At 35.0% G+C, this 9,781-nt stretch overlaps 1 long non-coding RNA gene across 5 annotated transcripts; it reads left to right on the top strand.

The window, feature by feature from the left end:
* Window positions 1-882: 882 nt before the first annotated feature.
* LOC114311873 (uncharacterized) lies at window positions 883-7,312 on the top strand. Of its 5 annotated transcripts, XR_014346217.1 has the most exons (7): window positions 889-1,615; window positions 2,342-2,486; window positions 3,911-4,042; window positions 4,156-4,256; window positions 4,361-4,457; window positions 5,567-5,653; window positions 7,038-7,312. It is a non-coding gene; the product is annotated as an uncharacterized LOC114311873 (long non-coding RNA). The 5 variants fall into 5 exon arrangements; XR_014346215.1 differs by lacking the exon at window positions 2,342-2,486 and having other exon boundaries at window positions 883-1,615; window positions 4,361-4,398; window positions 7,038-7,175; XR_014346214.1 differs by lacking the exon at window positions 889-1,615 and having other exon boundaries at window positions 2,347-2,486; window positions 4,361-4,398; window positions 7,038-7,175.
* The last annotated feature ends 2,469 nt before the right edge of the window (window positions 7,313-9,781 follow it).

The following is a 9,781-nucleotide window of genomic DNA, read 5'->3' as shown; positions in this document are numbered from 1 at the left end:
TACCTGAGCTACTGTGAGTAATAACTCTGTAATGTTATGTTTGATTATAAATATTTTCTAACTGAAATGATATGATCTGTTTTATGAAATGCTATTTGTGAATCATAAATGATTGTCTAGTTTTTTCTAAAATGTATTTGTGACATCTTTAGTTCACGTGGCCCTCTCGCGGAGGTAACAATACCGTGACATACGTTCATGTGGCATTCGCTCGAGGGTAACAATACTGTGACCAATATGTACGTAGCACTTGCCTGTGGGTAACAATACCATGGTCTACGTTCATTTGGCCTTTGCCCAAGGGTAAAAATACCAAGGCCTACATTCACGTGGCCCTCGCCTGGGGGTAACAATACCATGGCTATTTCCGCACAAAGATGTTGACCTTTATCACTACAACAAAACTGACTTTTTACGGCACCACATCAACGGCATACAATAAATGCATGCCGTAGTTTCTCACTTTTACGACTTGCTTTTTTTGCACGTTGTCAAGACTTTTCCAACCACGGCTCATCTATTGCATAGGCCATGAATGGTAATAACGATGATTTTTTTATGGCTCGCAATGCACGCCGTAAATAATAAACTTTCTACGACATGCATATGGCGTGCCGTTAATACATTAATTATAAATGACGCACATACACTTTTCACGGTGCACACAATGCTTTTCGTTAAAAGTGTTGCACTTTTTACGACACACATCGCCTGCCGTTAAAAGTATTGCCTTTTTACGATGCACAATGTATGTTGTGAATTGTATGATAAAAAAAAAAAAAAAGGCTCCAAAATGAAATTTTGTAGTGCCAATTCACCAAATATATATATATATATATATATTAGAAAAAGAACATATACAGCTTCAGCCCCAACATTAATGAAAGCAACTAATGGAATAAAACTCTTACCATCGATGCTCCTCTATTGCTGATCTACATCCTCACCCTTCTCATCTCCGATCTGTCCCTCACCCCTCAATCTTCCTAGCGTTGATCTACTTCACTTCACCATTTTGAGCCCTAATTTGAGAGAAAATTCCCATTTGAAGATAAAGAAAAAAGGCTCTCTCTCTCTCTCTCTCTCTCTCTCTCTCCCTCTCTCTCTTTCTCTCTCTTAAAACCCCTCTCAAATCATCCACTTCCATCCTCTCTACAAGGCCCTTCAATATCCCTCAAAGCCCCTCTCCGAACCCAATTTACAATGATTCGGATGTGAAGTCGAAGCCTCAAAAGTGACTCATCAAGAAGAACACGACAGTTGAGGAGAGCACTCCTGATTTTGGAATCAGAGAAGAGGATGATGTGGAAGAATTGAGGGATTTTGTGAGGGGAGAGTCAGACTACGATGATTTCGGGGATGGAAAGAGGAAAAAGTTTGAGAAAGATGGTATTGGTAGTAGTAGGAAGAGGGACAGACATTGAGAAACACACGTTCACTCTCTGCCTTCCTCGCTCTCTACCCCAGCTACTCCCTCTTCAGCGCCGCCGCCGACTTTGCCCATTCTCCCTTTTTGGCGCTACTACTGACATCGTGTCTCCGAGCTAGCGTTAGCGCCGCCATCATCTCTTCGAGTATTCAAGAATTAGGGACAGACATTGAGAAACATCATGAGGTATTTTTGATCCCTTCTTTATCTCTCTCTCTATTGATTTGGTTTTGGCTATGAATATAGTTTTCATCTTCTCTCTCTCAGTTTGGTTTTGAATATTTTGTTTTATTTCCTTTTTATGATTGCTTTGTGTTTTGATTGCCCCTTTGTATATCTTTATTCTCTCTCTATTTGGGTTTTATTTTCTTAGATTTCCTTAACTTCTCTTTATGCATGCTATGTATTTGATCAAATATCACAATGTACAAGCAAAACTTCTTTGAAAATGCAGACTATTTTATTTGCTTTATTTATTTATTTTGCATACATGTCAAACTATTATTATTTATTTAATCCATTAAGGGAAATGAAATGTTAGGTGCTCCAGCTGTTTTAGACATGAAAAATAATCCCACAACTTTGTTGGTAATGAACTGTTGCAAGAATTTTGGGCAAGAACAACAAAGAGATTGTTAGTGATGTTGGTGCAGGGGAGTTTCCTCTAAAACTAAAAATTAAGGGAATGGTAGTTAACATGGATGCCAAATGTCTCACAGGTCAATGTAATAATTGAGAGCATTGATAATGTAGGTTGTAGATTTGTAAGGATAATTAGAACTTGGTTGGGTATGGCTTATTATGAACAATATTTTTTTTTGTCTTTCTTGGCCCTACTGATTCTCCAAATACGTTATTGTCTTTCTAGGTCTTGAATCCTGGGTGCTTAAATATTGTCCATGATTAATGCAGATCAAGCACAAATTGACCTCGATGCAAAGAAACTACAAAGTTATGTGAAGGAGAAGTCCTTCTTGATTTTAGAAAAAGGTGCTCTTACTGACAAGATCAATGCGGGTGTTCTCAGATCTCTTGTGTCCCTAACAGACAAACCAAAGTAGGTTATACATGCCGAAGCAATAGTCAAACTCTTCACTTGTTATTGAAAATTGAATTAACCCGTTGGTATACATTTTCTTTCTCTGCATATAATTGATAAAATTAGGTTATGCATGCAGAAACATGAGTCCCTTCCACGATTCCTGCTAATAAGATTTCTGTTGCTAGTAATTTGATGCATAGATAAAATGATAAAATTTATTTGTCAATATAAATTGAAGGTAGATGTCACCCTCATACTTGGTCATGATGCGGTGCTGGAACAGTTTTCCTGTTCTGCTTCTTCCTTAATGGACAACTAAATCACTAAAGGTTGTTCATCCATTTTTAAACTTTATTATTGAAAACATCATCTTTTTCAAGGTTGCCCATGTCCACTCCAATAGAATTGCAAATACTCTTGTTTGACCTAGGTCATCAGAGTTGTTTAGCCAAGCTTGAACTCAATTCAGTTTGAGCACATTTTCTTACATTGTCTCGATAATACTGATGTGTCTATGTTTAGTTGACTCGTACTAATTCAAGTCTGATGCCAAAATTAGTGTTGGCAGTAGTGGTCTTTATTTAGGATTGAATAATATGTAGTTTTGCTACTGAAATTTGGTAAATATTGACTGTTAGGGGTTTTTTGTGATAATATAAGGGTAAAGTTTTGAGCGATTAATGAAACAAAGGATAGATGAAGTTTGGGGGTTGTCCAATGGTTGTGAACTGTAGTACCATGAGAGTAGTAACAGTGGTCATTTATGTTCTTTTAGACCCTAGGGTTGAGTAATTGTGGTAGGCAAGAGATTGGGGTTGTGTTATATAGGAATTTTAGGGCTGGGGAAATAAGCTTGACATGGATATGGTTTTGAATTTTAAAGGTTAAAGGTGTAGAATGTTAAGAAAAGGAATATTTTAGGAATCAACCTAAGGTTATAGTTGCATTGCACAATTTCAAGAGAGTTTTAAAAATTCATAAATTTTCTAACGAGTTTCTCCATTGAATTGGAAGAGTTTAAAGACTTATTAAGTTATCAGATTAATCTAAAACTCACTAGTCATATAATAAGATCCTAAAATAACTATAAACTGGACTATGTGAAGCACCAAGATGGTTTCAACTTGAGACAACTGATTTGCAATTATTGCCACTTCTTTAAATTTATGCTTTGTTGAGGTGTGTGTGTGTCTTTTTTTTTTTTTATATGGCCTCAACTTTGTTTTTATCAACACCAATTGATGAGTTTGAATCTGCCTCTGCTGAGCAAAGCCTGAACTATTTCATGAATAGTATAGTTCATGTGCAGCCTTAGTTTATTAATTTGTATAGCTCTACATGAACTTCCTTATTTGACAATGTCTAATTTATTGCTAATGCTATTATATTCCTGTTAAACATAAAATCCAGTCACTCATGGTTTCTATGTTTTTAAGTAGAGGTTGACATAAAGCGTGAAATGGAGAGGAAGGAGCAAGAAAAGAAGAAAAATCAAAAGGTTGAATTTGTTACAGGAGGAACACAACATGGAGTCGTTGCACAAGCACCAAAAATTAATATTCCAATTTCAGGTCTAGAAATCACCTATAACTTGATTTTTTTTTGTTTTTTCATTTATGGTTGGTGGTCTGCATAGCATGTCATTACAACCTAATTTTTTTTGGTGGATTGTTATTGTTTTTAGGTGCAATAACTGTGGCTGCTGGTGGGTTACATCCAGTTCCAGGTGCAATTGATTCTGTGACTTGGGATGGCAGGCAAAATAAGAAGTCAAAGTGGGATAAGGTTGTGATCTTCACATATAGTAAACTGGGCTCAATTGGCCTGCTTCTATGAGCACTATATTTTTTGTTGTTGTAAAGATACAAGTAATGATCAGTAATTTTCAGGTGGATGGTGATCGAAGAAATATGCTTCCTCTTGGAGGGTAAGATTCTGTATCCACAACTGGTGCACATGCAGCATTCTTAAGTGCTGCTAATGCTGGTACTGGATACACTACTTTCGCGTAATTTCTGTGTTAATACCTAAATGTTTATCTTTGCTTACCCTTATTTTGTGGTTTAAAGTATGGTATTTTTAGAGAAATGTGGTCAATGCTGTGCCAAAAACCTCACAAGATGGGTTATGGAAATAATAGACATTTGTAAATAATATAGGAGCAAGTATTGTTAGGCTTTCTACTCATCCCCATAACCTTGCAATAACTAGTTTTGTGTTAGCCATCCCATAAAGTGTTAGATGGGAGTAGCAGCCTGCCAATCAGGCTATGAAATAAATATGAAGTCAAGATACAGGGAGGCATACTTGTTGGGCTTCCTCCCTTATAGGTTTTACCTAGGTAAAGTTCGCTATTTTGAAACAAAAGTTAGTGGATAATCTTTGCCACTTTTTTTCCTGCATTGCATGGTGTCAAAACAAAAAGAAGATTTTGTTAATACTTACCAAAATAAGTATTAATTTGTTTTTAAAAATAAAAAAAAATATTCTAGGCCAAGTAATTATTTATTTATTTATTTCTATATATGTATTTTAGTAAGATACACAACATATGTCCAATCAGGAGTTGAACCTTGGCCCTCCAGATTTAGAGATGATGATACTCATACCACTTAGGCTAAGAGCTGGTGGTAAATTCCAGTCTAAGTCATTATCATGTGAAATGGTTTGTTATACTTTTGTAATCGCTCATATAAGCTGGTACCAAACAGCCTCATAGGAAGCATATAATGTCTTGTGAAATTTTTGTTTAGCAGGTTTGGACTCTTAAAATTGATTAATTTGCAATTTACATGCATCTTGGGATTATTAATGATAATGCAAAAGCTAGGAAACAAGTAGATTTTAGTAATCTATGATTATTGTCTAAGACACATTTTCTTTGATAAGTAAAATAAATTGTATTAAAAAACACTGAAAAATGGCACAATTTTTGTACAAAAAACATGTATAAAAAAGTGTGCTGCTAAATATCTAAATAGTGAATGCTATAGATCACTTGCAGAGTTTGTGTTTTTTTGGAAGAGCTCATTTTGGTTTCGCTTGTATGAATTTTCAGTTTGGATTGCATTTTCTTACAATTTTATTTAATCTAGGTTGCCTACAATGTTGGAGGTCATGCAGTAAGTGCAGATACAATACATAATTCTATCCTTGGATGCCGTATGTCTCATCCTGAACAGGTATATCCCTTGCTATGGGTTTTGTTTTGAAGCTTTTTTCCTTTCTTGAAGTCCTTTGTGTTCATTTTGTTATAGTCTTTGAAGTTAAGCTTTTACTTCTCATATCTTTTATGTATGAGAAGTAAAAGCTTTTAATACATCAGATCAAGAGTGTTATACGATATTAACATTCCTATTAGATTGAAGGGACAATTTCGTGGGACTGTTACTAGGCTTGTTATGATGTATATTGTATTGAATATTGGCAGTTAAGAAATAACATGTTTAGTAAACGAAATAAGTTGAAATGAGAATGTTGGGATGGATGAGTGGTGTGACAAGAAATAATTCCTCAAGAAATATTTGTCCCTGAGTCGGTTTTGTACTTATGTGAAGTTTCCTTTGTCACGCAGACAAGAAATGTAACAGGGTTAGTTGCTCCTGCTATAGCCGCGTGTTTAGGTGCCTTAACACTTACATTGGGCACCCTCGTCCCTGTGATAGGAGGAAGTGGATTTGTTACAGCTGTAGCAACAACTGCTATAGGAACTGTTGTCGGTAGTTTTAGATAATCTCTTAATAGTTGTCGATATGTTTAGAAAGTTAGATATGCATAGTTTTGGATGGTTTAAACTTTTTGTATAGTTTAGAACTAAAGGATATAGTTTTCGAATATTTGGAATGTATAGACAATTGTTGAATATTTATAATTTATGGATATAGTTTCTTTTTGATGTTTCAAACAATATTTTGGTGGTTGATTGATGTTTTGTGAATGCTTGTTTGTAATATTTGTTAGATTGCACAAAATTGGTCAAATAGAACCTATTGAATTTAAAAATTAAAAAAAATTGCATATTCTACGGCAGGCATAATAAGTCGTTGTATTACGTATTTTACGACGCACAATCAGCGTCGTTATTTGTCTCACCAATTAACGGCGTGGAAAAGTAGTCATAGAAAAAATAACAATGGCGTACAAAATCTGCCGTTGAATAATTTTTAACGGCGTGCTATAGTATGTCGTAGAAAAAGTAACAACGACACACAAAATCTGCCGTTAAATAGTTTTTCACGGCATACGAAGCATGTCGTTGAAAGTGAATGACTTTCCATGACTAGTCATAATATGACGCGCGCTACACGTCATAGAAGGGTTTTTACGGTATGCATTGCGCGCCGTAAAAACCCTTTTTTGTTATAGTATATGGTCGTCGATACCGACTATGCACATGGGTCTTTATGACCAATCTGATCCATTGGCTAATGGATGTGTCACGTATAACTGTTTATGAAATTTGTATGAGCATGTGAATCTGAACCTGTTTTGAACATCAATCATAAATCCCTTTAGTTTGTTGATTATTTATTGGGCTCCAACGCACTATATTCTTTGTGTATGTAGGTGATCAGGTGCGGGACTAGGCTCAAGCTGTTGCTTGGAATTCTATTTTGTCAAGCTAACCACAGTGCCACTCGAGGAGGTTCTCAAGTGTTCAAGCGTCCAAGTCAAGTGCACGTGGTGTCTGTTTTATCCTTTTCCTCTTTGGGACAAGACTTTTGTGTAGACTGTATAAGAGAGCTAAGTCCAGTTTTGTTTTATCCGCTTTTTGGTGCTGTAAGGATGACGTATTTATGACGTCACATATATGTGAATGTAAGTCTTTAATTTTATTGTCCCATATATGTCTACACAGCTCTGTGGACATCATATGTTTGTATAAATGCTTCCACTAGCCCCTTATTTTGTTAATCTGTTTAGAGGTCTTTGGTAATCCAAGGATTACTGACCAGTTACGATGCTAAACCTATAGGGGCGAGTTTGGGTCATGACAAGAGAGAAAGTGGGTTATTAGGGAGAGAGAGAGAGAGAGCTGGGTTTTGAATAGATAAAGCAAAAATTTTGACAGATAGGAGGATCTGATATGTTCAAAAAGGATTTGATCTATCAAAAAATTGAACAGATAAAAAAATATTTCAACAGATAGGAGAAGTAAGCTTTAGTAAATTCAACAGATAGATTAAAATATTAAAATAATTTGGACAGATAAGAAAAAATTAAGACATATTTCAACATATAGAATAAAATAAAAATTTCAACAGATACTTGTTAATAAAAATTAAAAGGGTAAAATTGAAAACAAAATGTCTTCGAAAATAACAAAATGGACTTCTCACCATAATATTTTATAAAGCGTGTACTTCTCACCAAAATAAAATACCCAATGGACTTAATGTCTTACACCCTTTTTAAATTGGACTTCTCACAAATTTTCTCTAAAAAAAAAAAAAAAAAAAATTCACAAAATAATGAGAGTTTCCTTAAGACTTTAAAGTCCTAAGGGACTCATGATGGTGATCTTCTCTTATAGGACTTGAAGAAAAGAATAAATACACAAAAAAATAGTTTGATTAAAAAAAATTCTCGAATTTGATCCTAGTTTCAAATCAAATGCTGAGTTTTTAATTTCTTCAATTTAAACCCTCATTTTTAAATGTCATAGCAATCTCAGCCCCTCTATTTTTTATTTTTTTTAAAATGTGAAATCAACTAAAAACTAATCTGGTAAACAAAACACTTTTGTATGCTCTCAATTAATGAATAGAATGATGAATTACAAGATATATATACTACATGCAATGCTAATGTGACAATGTTGTGTGTATGTATCAAATTTGCATTAGTTTGAAATTCAACTGTTTGATTAATAGAATGTGGAGATAAGGATAATGATAATGCATCATCTCAACAATATTAGATTGATTTTCCTAAATTTTGATGGAATTTGTGGTAATTCAACTATTTGATTAAAGGAATTTGGAGATAATGATAATGATAAGGCGTCATCTCAACATTATTAGATTGATTTCCCTAAATTTTGATGAAATTTGTGGTGATGGTAAATGTGATAGTGCACTTCTACAAGGGCTTGGTGTGGTTGTGGCTAAATGAGATGGTAGAGTGGCTAAATGAGATGGCGGAGTGGCAAATGTGGAAGAAGGTTGTAGTAAGGGCGCTCTGAGAAGGGGGGCATGAGGGTGATGCTGTTTCTAGGAAGGGAGACGGGAGGGGTGGTTTGGTGGTGGTACAATCATGGAAGTTGTTTTGGTGATGTATGATGAAGACAAGACTAATCCTATTTACAACATGAAACTAACTCCTTACATCCTCAAAAATTTATTTTATTTTTTCACAATTTTTGTAGTTCCATTCATACTCTCTTCCCTATCATCCGCTCTTCTCTTTACACTCAAAACCCTAAAATATTGACCACCATCCCACCATACCTACCACTTCGTCCATCATCTTACTATTGCGACCATCACTACTATTATGACTACTGCCTTCATAGCCCCTCACCCTTGTAACCACCACTCCCTCTGTCACTCTACTACTGCGACCATCACCACCACTGCAACCACTCCATCTACATATCTTACTACCGCGACCAATCGTCATTACAACCAATAACCATCGTAGCGAGAAGAGAGGCTCATGGTGGTCAGAGATGGTTATTAAGCTTTCACTCGGTGCACCAGAACTAAACAAAACTAAACAATTTGAAGCCCCACTGTTAAACAAAACTAAATCACACGTACAATAACTACTGAACAAAATTGAAACACCTTTACATCTATTGCCAAATAGGGGGAGACGGGGTTGGGCTTACCCGAACCAACTATTGTGCCTACAACCCATATATTAATGGATTTTTTGGGTTTTGACTAGTTAATGGGCTAGTATGGGCTGGGCTTATTTAAAAAAATTAAAATCACATCCCACCTGTAAATCCAAATCTTATGGGCCAAATTAAACTGAACCGGTTTACATATTTTTTTTTATTAGACTTATATTATTAAGTTCTACACATTTATTTATTTATTTTTAATAATTCATATGATTGGATTGATTAATACTATTGAAACAATCAAATTAAAGTATAAATTCACAAAATTAACTAATTATGAAAATGGTATATGTAAAAGGTTGAGAGTTAGGAAGATATAACTGGCCACTGTCAAATTCAACTTTAACCAATGGTCTTTTGTGTATTTTTTTTAAAAGTACAATTTACACGGATAATACGAGTTGTCAAATGTTGTTGGACAGGATGGCTTCATGTGCGGGCTTGGGTTTCAAACCTTTGT

This window comes from Camellia sinensis, chromosome 12, assembly GCF_055761805.1.
Source record: "Camellia sinensis isolate YWXY chromosome 12, ASM5576180v1, whole genome shotgun sequence".
NCBI lineage: Eukaryota > Viridiplantae > Streptophyta > Magnoliopsida > Ericales > Theaceae > Camellia > Camellia sinensis.
Note: the sequence above shows the minus strand (reverse complement) of the source record. Positions and strands in the feature narration are given on the sequence as shown.